General features: G+C 44.0%; 1 protein-coding gene across 1 annotated transcript in view; it reads left to right on the forward strand.

The window, feature by feature from the left end:
* Positions 1-15,006, forward strand: part of GMPS (guanine monophosphate synthase) — a 995,590-nt gene that overhangs the window by 723,502 nt on the left and 257,082 nt on the right. The window lies entirely within an intron of this gene.

Genomic DNA, 15,006 nt, shown 5'->3' on the forward strand with positions numbered 1-15,006 from the left:
ATCGCCACCTGACCCAATTAAACTGTTCTACTACTCACCACTTTCCACTAAGGCTGTTGAATCTATAATAATGAACCTGAAAGCCTGGGTGACACCTGCCCAGCAAAGGTCATTAAAGAGGCAGTGAGAGATCTCGCACCTTTTTATTACCTCAATGATCAACGCCTCGTTCACAACTAGCATATCCCTACTAACTTGAAAGACGCTTGGGTCTTCCCGTTATTAAAGAAACCTACCCTCGACCAAGACACCCCTACAAACTACAGACCAATCACCACAGTCATGTTCCTCTTAAAAATTCTTGACAGGGCAGCCTACCTGCAGATTCAGGAACATCTTGAAAGTGACAACCTCTTGGGCCTCCTACAATCTGTCTTTAGACCCAGACGCGATACCGTAACAGCCCTGATCTAAAAACACAAATGGACAACATAAAAGATAATGGAAACCTAGCCCTCCTATTGTTACTCGACCTATCAGCTGCCTTCGACTTAGATCACAAAGTCTTATGCAGTCACCTCATCTGCAGCCCATTTCTCTGACAAAGCAACTACATGGATCCAATCTTTTCTAGCCAACAGAACTATGAGAGTGTTCGCACCCTCGGAATCGGCTAAACCAGCGCCAGTCACATGTGTAGTCCCCCAGGGCCCTTGCATCTCCCCAACGTTCTGCAACATTTCCACAAAGCCCCTCTTCGATGACCTAGATCACTTGGGTGTCTCCTACACAAATTATGCGGATGACACCCAAATTCTGATCCTCATCACTGGCGACTTTCATACTGATTCAAAACTATTAAATGATATATATCAAATCATTGAAGCTTGGATGGCCAAACACAGACGATGTCTTAATGATGATAAGTCTGAGCTTCTCCTCATAGGCTCCCAAACAAAACTCAAAAGATTAGATAAACAGTTCAACTTGTTCAATATTGATGGCAATAACATAAAGATTTCTAATGAAGTAAAAACGATCGGTATCTACCTTGACTCCTCACTAACACTGACAAGACCGGTTAATGCGACAGCCTGGGCTACAACTTACACTTGCAAATTTATCTATGCTTGTAGACTTTATTTCTAGCCAATTGCACTGCTATAGCCAGAGCGCTGATCCTATCAAAACTTGAATACTGCAATGCATTATATTTAGGAACTAACCAACGTAACCTAAAGAATTTACAAGTACTCCAAAATAATGCCCTCAGATCGGCAATGACGATCCTTAGATCTCACCATATATCGGAGCCGAGACGCAATGTTCACTGGCTATCGGTCCATCAGAATTGTATTCAAAACCCTATCACTTACACACATGTCTCTCGAACTTGGCACCCAAATACCTGAGTGACAAATTCACACACAACCTTTCAGACTGACCAACAAGAACAGCACAACTAGATTGCCTTAAGATTCCCAGGTTTGAGCTTCAGAAGGCAGCGGGGCAGTAGCTGCCCAGTGTCAGCAACAAAAATGGAGGATAGGTTTCCTGCAGTCTTAAGAGCAGAACCATCCTACCACAATTTCAGGAAAAATGTCACAAGGTGGCTCACTTTGCAGGAGACATAATTTTTATGCTAATGCGCATCTCTGTATTTATGTACAATGCACTTTTTAATTTCTTCTGTACCTTCACAACTGTATGTAATATGCAACTCATGTAAACACAAGTAATGCGCCGTAAGGGTTCGGTGCGCTATATAAATAAATAAAATAAATCTATTTCAACTTAAGCCAACACTGCTGCATGCCCTTGTGTTTTGCCCTATACGATCAAGGGCAATCAAATTCTGTCAGTTGAGTAGTCGCTGCATTTCAGAATTAGTTTGTGTTGCAGGCATTTTCAATTGCAATTTTAATGAAAGGATGTTAACATTTAAATTAAAATTCCAAGATTCATTCTCCAGTTTCGTGTTTTTATAAAACGCGCAATGCCACTCGATACTATTGAGCACACTTGGATTAATAAATCCCACATATACAGATTAATCCAACGAATTAACATATCTCTATTCATGTGTATCTAATGTAAATGCCTTTCTAATACAAATTATACAACTTTGGCCAATTTAGAGAGACCATTTGGAAAATGGAATATCATTGGATTCTTTAAATTATAATGTAAAAGGCAACATCCTTTCATTAAAATTGAAAATACTTTGACACCGACTAATTTTCAAATTCAGCCAGTACTCAACTGACATCATTTTTATGGAATTTGATTGGCCTTAATAAAGCAATTGTAGAAGGTGAAACACAAGCATGTGCCCTAGTGTTGGCTTAAGTTAAAATACATATACAGGTATATTTACCTTATACTATGAGGTTTTATTTAGCTCTGTAGGAACGGTTGATAATTTACTTTTCAGAGCCATGGCATTTGACAATTTGGATCATAAAAAAGCTAATTAAAATGTATTTCTCTACCAGAGGGTGCCAATTGAGTAATAAAAAAATCTCCCATACGCTCATGTTATTCAGTGAAGGTACCTAACCAGGTACATGCAGCGGGAAGGATCAGTAATTATCTATACTTATTCAATTATTAGAATACTTTACAGTATTTTTGAATACTTGGGAGTAGAAGCAGGAATAAGTGTGTGTGTGTGTGTGTGTGTGTGTGTGTGTGTGTGTGTGTGTGTGTGTGTCTCTGTCTGTCTCCTATGCATAGTCCACCATCTAGTGGTTGATCTGGAGTATTAAGTTGTTTATTGAATGTAAGGTAGGTGTCAGCAATGGTGTTCAAGTAACACTATTCCAGGAGCAACAACATGACTGGATTAATACTGTGCCAGTAGTCGCCCCCTATGAAAAGACATACAGGTGCTGATAAACCAAAAATTGATTGGAGTGAAATCCACTAATAACACCAGGGCTGATGACTTTGTGCACAAGAGGCCCGCAAAATTTGATACTGAAAGGCAGGCATCGAAAAGTACAGACTTGCATGGCATCCGCAAACATGGCTCTGAGCCACTGACAAACATGTGCCGAAAGGTGGAGTAGATCAAAGTGATTCTTGACTTACAGGTTTACTCTTTGGGTCTACCCTTGTTTTTGATAAGCAAAAAGGACCCAGTCACACAGCACAAAGACACATGAGCCTGAAGCAGAGGGTTCCTGAAAAGTGTACTCTCGAAAAACATTACCCCAACAGACGAACATATGGCGAGGAATTCTTTCAATGCCTAAAGCACAGAATATGTCAGGACAGAAAGTTAAACAACCTACTACTTCATGGTACACTGAACACGACTCTGTGGTATTCACACAGGCAGAGGACCCTTAAAGTGTCTCTGCAGTCAGAAGTCCCTCTGGCACAATAACACAAGACTTTGAGGACTCTTCATTCTCAAATGAAGAGGAACAGGAGGACGAATATAACATACCAGAAAAAAGTCGGAGGGACCATTTTCCTACCACACCATCAAATGCTTGCATAAGCAGTGGTCAATCGTGACCTCCATAACGAAGGAAAGGTAGGCCATGTGGTAAAGTAAAAAATCCAAATGGACACTTAAACTAGCTTAGTAACAACTGCAACAAAGGTACCTTGAACCACTTACATACACCTGGACGATGCCTAATGGGAAGAACCTGTCACTTGTTAGGATGATGTATAAGAACCCCAAGATTAGTGTGATATTTGGTAAGAATATTCCATGGATTCATTGAGAGCAAAGCCATTTCCTTGCCAATTGAAGAACAATGCTAATACATTTTGTTAGGGAGATGTAGCCGTTTTATGCTTAATCCCCTCTCCTAGTGCGACCCCCAGCACTTTTGCTGGAATTCTGGACCTTTTTCTTGCTCTCCTGAATGAAGGGAGCCTTGCCCCTCATTCATTCTTACATGCTATAACCATGTGGACTTTGTTTATCGCGTTTACCTTGTCTTGCTTTCCTCCATATCTCTTAAAGGTATCTGTGTTACACCTTTGCAGCACACAGCACTATCTGTGCAGTGTTGCTGGGGGCTCTTTGAGTTCTCCTTTTTATATTCTTGTATTTTCCCTGAGAACTACTGTTCCTAAGGAGAATGGCACACACCACCTTATGTGGAGTGCTAAGGTGATGTTCCAAATGTACCGTGCACTCTTGTTTTGCTACTATTGATATTAATTAATTTGATCTTTGCCCATAAATGGGAAAATGGAATAAGTATTAGTAGATTATTAAGGTGCAGAGGAGAGACTACAACCCTGGCATATGGGTTGTATACAGGAACATAAATATTATGAATGAGTTAAAGTTAACTTGACAAACTGTCGGTCTTTGAAAGAAAAGCTTCACTAAAACCCTCTAAAAAAAATGTTTTTGTTGAAAATTAAGTAATACATAACATATTGATCTATCATACCATTTAAAATAAAAATTATAATCACATTTGTTTTTTGAATATATTGTTTATAGAAAGAATAGCCCCTGAAGAAGAGAAATTGTATCCCGAAACGCCTTGGGCAATAAAAAGATTCTAACTGAAGAAAAATGACTTGCAAGTGAATTTTCTGAAAACCAATTATGAAACATTGGACGATTTATAAAACTACCTGAATTACCCATGAAGAATCCTGAACTAGAAAATGACCTTTTCCTAAAAAGTTGGGCTTTATTATTGAGCCAATGATAGTGTGCAGGGGACGAAAGTTCCCAGATTAGGGAACTTTTCTTTTCTAAATAATGCTAAGGTGATACCTAGTACCCCATTTTTCTCTGCTCCTGCGACATTTTGATCACAGTGACAACCCTAAAGTTATGGTTGGTGGCAGTGGATGTGTGCTACCAACTTTATGCTTTTTTACTACCGCAGACTGTATTCACAGCCCCGGTTACATACAAAAGGGTCACCTATGTTCTAACATGGTGGCTCCTTTTCTTTGTTCACCATTTCTTGTGTGGATGTCCTGTGTTAGCCCTTCTTTCATTCTGGGAGGGGGAGGTCTGAATGTGTGTTCTGCCTTTGACGGAACCCTTTGTGTAGCCGCCTTAGCTCCAGTGTGTCTGTGAGGACAGGTAGTGTAGGAGGAGCCCGAAACTCCCCTGTTGTCATGATCTCTGCTTCCAAAAGATCAGGACTTGCCCGACTCCTTTGGAAGCAGACCCATAACCCCGGTTCCGAGTGCCAGCCAGTCCCAATTGGGACCTTTTGGACCCTGTCCTGGCGCCAGTGGCACTAGGCTCATAAAGATGCCCAGTCCCAGCGCTGGAAGCGCCGGGCTCATAATGCTTGGGTGGACTTACCTGCAGCAGACCATGCTGCTTACTTACCTGCCAGCTGAACCCCTGATCCTCTTCTGTTTGGGACTACTTTTCCTGTTGGGTGGGGCAGGAGCCACTTCCTAGGTTCAGAACACTGGAACTCTTCTGGAAAGCAGGAACTCTTTTCTTACCTAGGCGTGGCTGTGGAAGGAGACACTAAGCACTACAGGAGGCTATTTAAACCACACCCGATGGATGAATCTTGCTTTGCGTTATTCTGCATTCTCTGCAGCAGAACGCTCATCGTGTCTTCTGCTTCTGATCCTGGGCCTAAGGGAACAAAGGCTTACCATCCTGGAATCCAGTCTTCAGCAGCACCTGTAAAGACAAAGAAAGAACAGGTTAGCACTACGGTCTTCAGTGGCAGCGCATCTCTTACCTGGTCCATCGGCTGTCACCAACGCCTCGCGCTGCATTCCGGCATCTGAAAGACAAAGGCTTACCTACTCTTCGCATGCTCCGGAGGTCTTCGCACTGCATTCCGGCATCTGAAAGACAAAAGCTTACCAGCTCTTCGCACGCTCCGGAGACCTTCGGCGCTGCATCCCGCATCTGAAAGACAAAAGAAGGTGCGTTTAAAGACATTGGGCAACTTTATTACTCACGTGCCATTACTCCTTCCCACGCCGAATCCAGTGGGTATTCCAGCACCCTTCAGCTTCTCTAAAGCTCCGAACTTGTACCTGCAAGATAAAAGGGACAGTTAGTGCGCATCGTGAAGCAGGCTACAAGCGCTTACTTACGTGCTTCCAGGCGCTTCTATTCCTCACGCGGGTTCGATCCTCAACTCATCAGCCCGCCATCCGCCATCGCCGGAACCCTGCAAAACAAGAGATATCATTACAAAAGACTTTTAAGACATTTGAAGTGCCCAGAACTTACCGTTCGTGCAGTTAACGACGGACAGCAGTCCTCTGAGGTCAAGAGGCCTGCACCCTTATCCAGTGAAGAAACTGGTTACGGCACCCTGCCCGAGGCAGATGGAGAGCTCGGCGTTCACTTACCTAAGACATCTTACTCTTCGAGTCAGACATACAGTGCACAGAGGTCCAGCCCAAAGAGCCAACCGTGTGTTACACATCACCTTTGAAGATACGGCATTCACCCAGTCAAGACCGGCGCCTCTGCGGGAATCAGGTGAGCGTTACACCTGTCCTTTGTCTGCTGATGTGCTGAATGGAACATGTTCTCACTGAGGATGGCTGTCCTGATTGGACAGCCACCCGTCTCCTTTCTGTAAACTGCATGGAGAGTTTGCAGAGGAGTGAATGGGAAAACTGAATGAAAGGTGAGGTTCCTGATGCAGAAGGCAAGTCGACCACTGGAACAGAAGATCCAAAGTTGAAGATGAGCAGAGACGCCTGCAGACCCTTCCAGTAACCATGAAGCTACCACTGCTGTCCTGACCCTGTTTCTTTATCGACGGAGGAGCTCCAAAGAGGACTCCTTCCCTTTGGCTGGTGGAACCAACCAGCCCCAAGACGAGTTGCAGATTGAGCTATCCCCCGAGGTGCTGTGACCTTACAGGGCTGCAAACCGCCAATACCAGGGGACCTCCCAACCCATGTGCAGTGCAACGTCATTGCGTGGAGGAATCCTCCGAGAACTTGGGTGAGATCCAGTTCGACCTCAATAGGCACGATCCCACTCATCCAAGTCCCCTCACCTGAGTGTAGGACTGCAGAATTGAGGACGATCGACCGGGGTTCACTGTTGAAGCTGATAAAAAGGCGCCAAAACTGCAGACCAGCATGGAAAACCGAATTTTGTTTTCCTGAGGGTCCTTTCTTGTGACTTCTGCTTTGATATCTCATTCAGAGTCCTCCCTTTCGTCACCAGACCGAAGAATCAGGAGACAGGGTCCACCGCTGCTGCACAGGAAATAATTCAGCTGCATATTCTTCACCCCCCCCTCCTAATGTAGTGTGGGGCACAAGGTAGAAGTTTCCTCAAGCCGAATAGTCGCTCCAATGTGACTGGAGTCAATATCGGGGTGTTTGGGTGTCCACCCATACCTCTTCTTCAGGCTTCACAGCTTGCGTGCTTTTAAGGGAGACCTTTGCAGGTTCCTTATAAATGGTGTTATCCTTCCAAAGCATTTTATTTAAGTAACTGAAGTATCCTGAGGAACCTTGCCTTTTCTGCTCCTGCATAAGACTTTTCTTCCTATCCTGCACTGACTTTGAACTCTTGAGTAGTTTGGGATTAGGCTGCCAAATAATTAGAAGCCTTGAAAGTGTTGCTAATGAAGTAAGTCACTGCTGATAGTGTTGAATAACCCTTCTTTTCCTTCCTTCAGATTTTCTGTTAGTGACTTTAGTAAATGAATGAATCTGTTATTTCTATGTAACAAAAATGGATTCACAGCACTGCTATTTAAACAGTGGAACTGTCATTACTGTAATTTTCTGTAACAATTATAAGCACACGCAACTACTATTGAAGCAAGCAGTCGCCCTTAAAAAGTATTGTTGATATTTTCGAGTTTCTTTGGACTATTGTATTGACTGGGTTCATTGTACTTACCTACAGCTCCCATCGTCCTCATATGATAAGCATGGCTGCTCTGCCATTCTACCAATCCTTTGGGTAGTACAGACGTACCTGTATACCATGGGATAGTTTTATAGTGTCTTACCTCCAGGTGGACTTTAGGAAAACTCCCCTAATGCATTTCAGTCCGCAAGTGAGCTGGGAGACAGTAAGTATCTGTATGTAGAAAAAAAAGAAATGACTTTTTTGAAGAGGCACTGGATGAACTAAACCTATTCCCCACAATCAATTACATAAATACTACTTGCCTCCTGGGGATCCACATAATGTGGTGAAAAACATGTCGAGGTTTTTCAAACTTTGATGCATCAACTAAACTTTATGGTGATCAAAGAAAATTCAAAGAAATTACTTTTTTGTAATTAGACCACAAAATGAGAAGATGAATCTAAAAATGGAAATTTGGATTGCTCGTGTATCCTTAGCACATGTACTCCAAAGATCTACTTTCAAGCTTTATTATCACTGTTAGGCAAACACAACAGCGTACCTTTGGTCTAGCGACAAGGAAACCCACAATTAATCATCAGAAAACTCACCAAGAAACAGAGTGATTGCCAGCACACTCAACACTATTGCTCACTGTGTAACAATGTTTCACTCCATTAATAAACTGCTAATACATACAAGCTTAGTCCCAGCTACATCCAGATTTGTTAATGGTCATATTGAAAAGAAATATAAACCATCACTGCATGCCCCAGATACATAACTGAGCAATCCAGGACAGACTTGTTGGGGTAACTGCAGGGAAGCAATGCAGTACCAGTCACATTTACAAGTTTAAGCTTCCAAAGATAGAGAGCAAGAGTATTTAAGCCTTTTGGAAAAGATGGCACCCACAGAGTCATATAACATCATAGCCAATTCTGTTTCACTGTTAGGGAAGTTTTTCTGAATTTCTACCCAACTTCATCAAAACCATTCAAATGAGACAGTGGAAGACTCCGCTCTTAGTATAGGGCTGTACCGCCTCAGTTTGTGGTAGCGTAGACGGAGCAGTCAGGCCTATCTTAGGAGGTAGAGAGGGCTGTAGACTGGTACAAAGAATCTATAACACACAAATGAATCAATAGAAACAGTGACAACGAGAAGTATTATAACAAAAAAATTGTTTATTTTAAATACAATTAGGGCAAGTTAAGTCTTGGGATGAGTACTGGTCAAAGTCATAACACATTATAGAAAAACACAATGCTTGCAGGTACACAGACCAACACATATAACCTTATTTGGAACACCTAACAGTAGTTTTAGGGAAGTCAAACCTTTTAAACACATTCAGTATAGGTCACACCTATTCTTGAGGAGTAAAACCAATGGTTACTTTCAGATTACATCCAGTAATGCCAGGGTAGTAGACCCTAAAATTTATACCATGATACTCAGCAAGAAATCAGATAATAAGTCAACTGGACAGTATACGTTTTGTGACTATAGGAACACTTATTCTAGGTACAGTAAAAACCTTTAACTACTTTTGTGATGGCACAGTTATCCTAGGTGAGTAAAACCTAAGGATGTAATATTCAATTGCAGGTGCTTTTGAGATCAGTGAAACAAAGATTGGGATGAGCAGTAATTCTTGTAACTTATTTTAGGATGGTACACAGCAAGTCAAGTTAAGTCAAACCTATATACTTTTCCAAGGAGCTATCAGCACCCTTGGGGCAGGTATAAAACTAAGACTGTTTTTGTGTCGGTCTAAAACAGAACGGGGAAAGCAAAATCCATGTTACTCTTTATAAATGACTCAAGGTTATTCTAGGTAAGTAAAACATAATGCAGACTTATTCTGGACAGGCTAATAGCAAGCCAGGGGAAGCAAGACCCAGTTGGGAAACTTGCACACTAATTTTCTGAAATAAAGTTATGTGAAACCAACAGCATTACTTTTGGGGAAGGGGCACATCCGTTTTAGAGGTGAGTAAAATAACCTTGTATCTACTTTTCAGAATGGCAGAACATTTCTAAGGTAAGTAAACCAACCTTATATATACTTTCGAGAAAGGTTTGAACATACTTATAATGTGAAGACAGTTTGAAGCCTCTAATGAAATTTAGTTAAGCCTTTCCCAGCAGTAAAAGTGTTAAACAATTTACAACCTATGGGGGCGGACAAGCAATGCCAAAGTCAATAGATTTAGAAGGGTGCCTTTAAGGAGCCAGGACAGCCGAAGTCAAATGGACAAATTCAATAGTCCTGATGAACTTCTTCTTGGATAAATTTTCACAAAGTCAGATAGTTCAGGGAAATCACTGGAAGAACACAAGCTGTTAAGCATGTGCTGGGGGAGTTGAGATCAACTCCAAAAGTTGATCAAGTGCCCTTCTCAAGTGAGAAAGCACCACTTATGGCAATAAGATAAGTACCCCAAGCTCCCACAGTACCTCTGGTTTGAAGAAAGTGTTCTATCTGGATTCCTCCTTGCTACAGCCAGCTAGCCCTTGTTCTTGTGCCTCAGTCGTGGGGACAAAAGAGAGGACTTCTGGTGGCCTCCTTCCGCAGTACTTGGGGGAGGACTTTGTCAGCTACGGGTTTTCTTAAACTCACCCGCTCTTTGTGGTTTCAGCACCTTTCAAACAGCACTAATGAAGAATGAATATCGCTGGTCGGATTCTCGTCATTACAAAGGCCCAGCACTCTGGTGAGGGGACTTTTCAGACTTCAATCGTGTCTCTAGAATTCCAGCGGGAAGCCCACAAGGTTTCAGCGGGCTTCAGAATTTGGAAGACTGTGCACCGCCAGATCGCTCGAGGTCCCAGGGTATTGGGGTATTGCAGCCCCGCAAGGTCGCAGGACGACGTGGGATGGCTCGAAATGCAGGTCCTCTTGAGTCTAGTGGATCTCACCAGGCTCTGGGTCGGGGTCAGGGTTTTCAGAGTGCCCAGGTCAATTGGAAGGATGGGCTGCAGCAGGCTCAGGTTACACAGCAGGTTCTCCGGTCGCTGGAAATAGTCTCAGCTGCTTTTCCTTCATCATCCTCTTTTGGTTTTGGTTCCAGTGTTGAACTTATCTTCAGCTTCCAGGTTCGGAGTAGTGTTAACTACAGCACAACTTCTGCATTTTACAAGAAGGGGCAGTCTGGTTGTCCAATCAGGACAACCAGCCCCCCACTGGTATTTGTCCCCATTCAAGCAAGGAGAAAGAAGGGCTGTGGAGTTTTGGACTCCTCCCTTGCTTCCTTCCTTCACAAATAGACTGGAGCCTGGGTGGGGAGTACATGGCCTCCCGCTGAAGATAAAAAATCACACAAAGGAATTTTCCACCCTCGATGTCGGGAGAAGGAAGAACGAAGGACACAAAACTCTAAAATGGCAGAAAAAGAAGACGTCCATTTTGGTAAAGTGAGCACACTTGGGTTGCCTTTACCTCAGATCTGCAAACAGCCTGCGGTAAAGGTGCACCAACTTAGTAAAAGGTATCACTGCCACCAGCCATTAAAGGTAATCTTGTCCCTGTAACAGAATTGTTTCAGTTTTAGTGTGAAAAGGGGATACATTGTGTCTCCCCAGCACTCCACATAAGGTGGTGTTTGCTGGTTTCACCTAATAAAATATAAAGGGGATCCAAAGATCCTTTCTACCCTTGGCAACTGTAGTGCTCACAAGGTTAGTCCTAGAAAGGTAAAAGGGGAGCCCCAAGGGTAACCCAGCAACAATAGGCAATATGTGCCAAAAGTTGGCAGAGGATACAATTAAAAAGGCACTATGGAGAGTCTAAAAAATGACACCCATAAAGAGAGTAAAAGACTCTGTGAGTGTGGAAAAAGGTTCCCACTCACTGAAGTATAGGGAAAAAGAATCCACCAGTAAAGCCAAAGGTTCTGGGGTTGACGCACGTCAGGACGATTTATCATTGCTATGAAAATCTTACCTAACCCTCACTTCTCAGCTAATGTGACCAGGCAAATGTGGGACAAGATGCAGGCCCTAGTTAAGGTAATGCCAGAAGACACCACGTCCTATATTGAACCCTCACTCACCTTTCTCCCCTTGCCTTCCTTAACTTTTCCTCTTACCTCATATGTTTCCCCATGTACTTATGCCACACCAATAGTACTGGGATGAGGAAGAATAGGGTTGACTCCACTGAACTGTCATCTCTAGATGCTGGGTAAAGGATGAAAGTAGGAGCCATGAAGAACCCTCAAGACAATCTTACTGAACAGTGTAGTTCTTGTATGGGATGAGACTTAAGGGTGTAAGAGGGACTAACCATGGGGTCAGTCCCTCCCTGGAGGCACCATGAGTGAAAGTACCACAGACTGAGAAGCTGATCCTGCAGCTGCTGACCGGGTGTTAGGGAGTTTTCCTAAAGCCCACCAGTGGTAAGGCTTTAGACGACTCACTCTTGGGAGTGAAGGACTCCAACTCTTCGGTTTGTCCTGAAGTACCAAACTACTCAAAAGGTTTGGTGGCTATGGTTGAGCAGCCAGGCTTAGTCTAAAAGGGAGACGGGCTGTGGGAAAGCACAAGACCTTTGAGCACACTTATAGTGAAAAACACTTGTACACTGTAGTTATATAAAAATATGGTTCTCATATATTCTAAGGAAATGTTAAAATCACTATGCAAGTCAGGTAAGTAGAAATAGTTCACACAAATAGATATAGAAGTAGATATTTGCTGTTGCAATCCTTTCGATAGTAGACCTTTTAGATGAATAACCGGTAAGTAGTAAGAGTTACCTTCAAGTTAGCAAATCATATATTCAACCATCTACTGGAAAGAGCAATGCTGGTGGTTAAATAACTTTTCATAGGCCTTAACTTTAGAAGTCCAACCCTATCTGGGGAATGAGTGTCTCAAACGTCAGAAGGGGACACTGGAGGATCAGTGACCCGTGGGTGGCAGAACAAAGGAAGACAGACACTGTCAAAGTTATATGCTTTCAGAAAATGCTGATTCAGGGAGCCTGGGTAGGGCCACCTAAAAGATTTCAACCCCATCGGATGCATGTCCTGAGGCCTGGGTGAACACGGTTGGGTCGTACACCCCAACGTGACTCAAGAAGGTCAGGGCGAGCGAACAGCAGCACAACTGCCCAAGAGTGAGACAGTAACTTTTTCAGTGAAGAACGATGTCACCGGCGGGTCCCCAAGGTAAGACGATGGCAGCTCTGGCAGCTGTAGGAAGAATATTTGGTGTCAGCAGACGGTCCGACTCAATCACAGGGATGCCCAGCACACTATCTTCATGACACCAGGTTGTGGAGGCTTGACACAATCTTTGTAGCAACAATGGTTGTCACCCAGCAGTCTTTCTCCACCACTCAACTGAGGGGGCTTCTACAATTGGGATGGAGTCTCTGTAGGCCCAGATTCCCACAAGTTTATAGCCAGAACCGTGCTCGATGAGACAGTGCCAGAGGTTCCAGGGTATTCCGAGATTGCAGGCCCGGAAAGGCATGTCCCATCATGGGATGACTCAAACTGTTTCTGGTATCGAGACTGATTATGCCCACCAGTCCATGGGAGGAAGTGGTCCGATCTGGATCTTCCCCATCGCACAGAAGAGAGGGCTGGAACTGCATGGTCACTCTGTCAGCTCTGGTGGTCACTGGAGGTCTTTCTTCTTCAGAATGGATCTTCCAGTGGTCGACTCTGGCTTCTGCATCAAAACCTTCAACTTATATACAGGAACCAGCCAATCCGCATGCATGATACTTCCAAACCTCAGGTGGTAGCTGTCCCAAGGGGACAGCCAGGCACCCAGTCAGAACTGGTTACAAGCTGACCTACTATAGGGCAAAGATCTGAGGCATTTCGGGGTCCTCCCAACTTACTGTCCTCCCAGACACACTGATGCCTACGGCAGACTTTCACATGGAAATCCGATGAAGACAAAAGACCGATCTGGAGCTCCCCCACCCAGGTTGGCAGAAGAAGGCTCATGAAGGGACAAGTCATCGTGAGTTGGCGTAAAAAGAAGACAGGGACAATTTTAGGTCAATGGTGACCCATGTGTCCCTTTCCGCAGCTGAGAAATACAGCCTGCGATCTAAGTTTTGCAAAATTGGTAGAAAAACCTGCACTGCCACCAGCCACTCATATAAACCTGTCACTGGAGCTAGAAAGTTACAGGAGAAGTGAGAAAGGGGATACATTGTTTCCCCCATCACGCCACATAAGGTGGGGAGTGCTGATCCCACAAAAGAAGAGAATAGGTAGGATAAAGTGTATCCCTCTATCCTGGTAACATCATGTTGACACAGGAACATTAAAAAGGAAAGCTCAATGAGCTTCCAGCAGTACTGCACATTTGTGCTGCAATAATAAATTGTAGATGCCAGAAAACATGGAGGAAACATCACTCAATTAAAAAGTTCCCACAAGAAGTCAAAAGGGTTCCCCAGGTTGGAGTACAAGAATGAGAGTGTGGGAAAAGGTTCCCACTCACTCAGAGTCAGAAATAATCCAGTAGTCTAGCAAAAAGTGCTGGGGGGACTCACGTGGGGAGAGTTCCTCACAAGATGGAAATTCTGCATAAACCGGGATGTAGCGAGAGAAGGTCAAAGCCAGAAGAGGCTCAGGCTCCCACCATCGAAGAGTCGTGAGAGACGGTCAGGCAGGTACGCGCAGCCTGGCCACTGGGGAGCTGTGTATGGCAGCACGCAAACAGGAAACCACTTTGAAGAACCGTCAGAAGATGCTTGGAAGCCCAGAACGAGGTGAGCGACTGGGAGCCCCTACAGAAAGTACGGGGTCGGACCAGGAACCTTGAGGGGGCAGGAGAAACCAATGTAAAGTGGTCTGGGACCCAAGGACAAAAAGCTATTGTGACAGGGTCTGGGAACCGAGAACAAGAAGCTGTCGTAACGGGGTCAAGGAACCTAAGAACACATATATCTGGCGGGGGAATGTACCAGGGATACTGGAAGAAAACCATTTGGACATATACAGAGTCAAGGAACCGGCTTTACCTGAGGAGTTCCTCCGACATGCATCTTCTTCGTGGCAGTACCTGGCAGGGGAGTATACAAGGTCTGCCCAACTGAGCCACTGGAGAGGCAAGGGACTGAGTAAGGCTAAGGGAATGACACATTCCCCCTACTTTGTAGAACTGTGAAAACCAGCCTGACAGAGTCCAGGCGAATGGAGACATTCCCCCCTACTTTGTGAACTATACCCGTCCAGAAGAAGAGTAATTCTTCTAGACCCTGAAAAGACGCATCCAGTTTAGTTTGG

Source organism: Ambystoma mexicanum, chromosome 10, assembly GCF_040938575.1.
Source record: "Ambystoma mexicanum isolate Mex_15411 chromosome 10, UKY_AmexF1_1, whole genome shotgun sequence".
Classification (NCBI taxonomy): domain Eukaryota; kingdom Metazoa; phylum Chordata; class Amphibia; order Caudata; family Ambystomatidae; genus Ambystoma; species Ambystoma mexicanum.